General features: G+C 35.3%; 1 protein-coding gene across 5 annotated transcripts in view; it reads left to right on the forward strand.

Moving 5' to 3' along the window:
* STX17 (syntaxin 17) overlaps positions 1–2500 on the forward strand; it is a 1023817-nt gene that overhangs the window by 543454 nt on the left and 477863 nt on the right. The window lies entirely within an intron of this gene.

The raw sequence follows: 2500 nt of genomic DNA on the forward strand, positions 1-2500 counted from the left end.
TAATAATCTATTTTATTTGTTACATAATTATTGTTTCTTTAGTTAGTATGCAAGAGGATTATGGCTGAAAAATGCACCTTATGTTCTACTTCACCTATCTATATCTAAATACAAAATAAGTGCCTACTGCAAAAGGCATATGTTAGATTTGCCAAAGCGAGTAGACCTCTTCCTGTGAAAATCTTTAGCCTCAAAATGCTGAAAAATATGCATGACAGTGCTGTGTATAAGGAACGTCAGGCCACCTATGTCTGCCTTCACTGGTTCAGAACTTCTGTCAGGTCTCACATGGGGAATTAACACTAACTATAGCAGGAATGACATGGCCGTCACAGTTCAGCTACTGAGTAAACCCCAAATGTTATTTATTGTTACATTGACCTTTCCTGAAAGATTTGCTCTTCTGGTATCTCAGATGTCTGCTCTGATGATGGTATTAAATGAAGGTGAATTCAGCAAAATTAAGTGGAGGGGGGCTACTGTTAAAAATTTTAAACTTTACACTTTAAACTTTTTAAAGGGTGTTGAATATCCATACTTTGTCGTATGTATATTGCTGTTCAAGGAGTTGAATAGTTTTGGTTCATGCAGAATACTGAGTAAGTACAAATGAAGAACATTGTTACTAGCAGATAATGAATTTGTGGTGACAGATGCATGTTGGTCAAAGTTAATTTGCATTGTTTTCAGACGTTACAGAGTCCATATAATAAAGAATGCTCGAGTCACTGAGCTATTTGTTATTCAAAGTGATAGAAAAGTTTTGTTCTTAAAAAACATTGATTAAAAGGTTGACGAGAAATATTTTTAAAAGAAATTGCAGCAGAGTAATATACATCCTCAAGCTACCAAAACCATTTTAGAAATGGACACACTTGAGCTGAGTGATATTTCTACAAATTCAGACTTATATCCAGTAATATCCCTGACACTGCCCTTTGGAAGGTTGCACATGAGGAAAATACAGTAGGGTTATGGTTGGCATACATTAGAAGGGTGTTGCAGGATGTGTTGACCCTAACTCCACCCTTACACTGTCCCTTAAAACAACCGTTTCTGTAATACTACCGCTGTTGTGTTTCTGAATTTAGTGATAGGGTTTTGGTTAACCAATAACAAAAGTAAACAGTTTGCTTTCAATTTCTAATTGGTTGATTTTATATTGTGGATTTTTCAGTGTTGGAATTGATCACCTGTGTTTCAGTGCTTGTGTGTTTTGCTATCTCTTCATATAGTCATATATGTGTTTGTGTGTATGAATGTGTGTATATAGATATAGATATCTGGGTCTACCTTGATTCACTGAAAACTCATTTCACTGAATTTCAATTCACCCTCAAAAAAAATCCCTGAAAGCTCAAATCACTGAATCACATTTCACTGAATGTATGTACTGTTGGGCAAATAAAACGTATGTGCCCTTTTCCCCACTGTAGTGTGATCCTGGAGTTGGTGTGTATATGTGTGTGTGTGTGTGTGTGTGTGTGTGTGTGTGTGTGTGTGCGCGTGTATGTATATATATATATATATATATATATATATATATATATATACAGTTAAGGGGGTGTGGGGGCACAGCCCCCCACATTGGGGGGAGTTGGGGGGCATAGCCCCCCTCCTGCTTAGTTTTTATATTTATGAATCTCATTTCACTGAAAGTTAACAATATAAAACCAAAAGTAGGTGGGGGGTTATGCCTCCCACACACCCCAATGTGGCGGATACCCCCAACTATATATACTAACTCCAGGATCAAACTACAGTGGGAAAAAGGGCATATACCTTTTATTTGCCCAACAGTACGTGAAATGTGATTCAGTAAAATGAGTTTTCAGTGAATCAAAGTAGACCCATTTTTTTATATATATATATATATATATATATATATATATATATATATATATATGGTTTACTATGACATTTACGAAGTGTGGGGTATTGAGTGACACATGGTCGAATCACTGTTTTCAAAACAGCAATGAATAAAACTAAAAGTGATCGCATTTGAATGATCGAGTGACATGTTGCACTCAATCATTCCTGATTCGACGTGCTGGGAGATCACGGTTCAGTGAGGAACAGGGAATTGGCCCTTTTCCTCACTGTATTGCGATCTCAGAGTTGGTATATTTAATGTGCAGGGTGCGTAGCCCCCCTGCAAAATAGCATTAACGTACTGTTGACTGTAGAGTGTTAACGATACATTAATGTGCATAGCATGGGTGACTAACATCACCTCCTGCTATGTCGAATATATCAAACCACAGTTGTTGATTTATTCATTTTTGCCTTGGTTTACTTTTCAGCATTCTGGATTCAGCATTTAGGGTCAACATTCTTAAAGGTCAACCAAAGCGGATTTGGAATACCAATAGTTAACCTATACATATATATATATATATATATATATATATATATATATATATATATATATATATATATATATATTCGTATTTTTTTTTTTTTATAAAGTATTAAATAAAATGATAATATGACAATG

This window comes from Protopterus annectens, chromosome 12.part0 (assembly GCF_019279795.1).
Source record: "Protopterus annectens isolate FY-2018-M chromosome 12.part0, PAN1.0, whole genome shotgun sequence".
Classification (NCBI taxonomy): Eukaryota; Metazoa; Chordata; order Ceratodontiformes; family Protopteridae; genus Protopterus; species Protopterus annectens.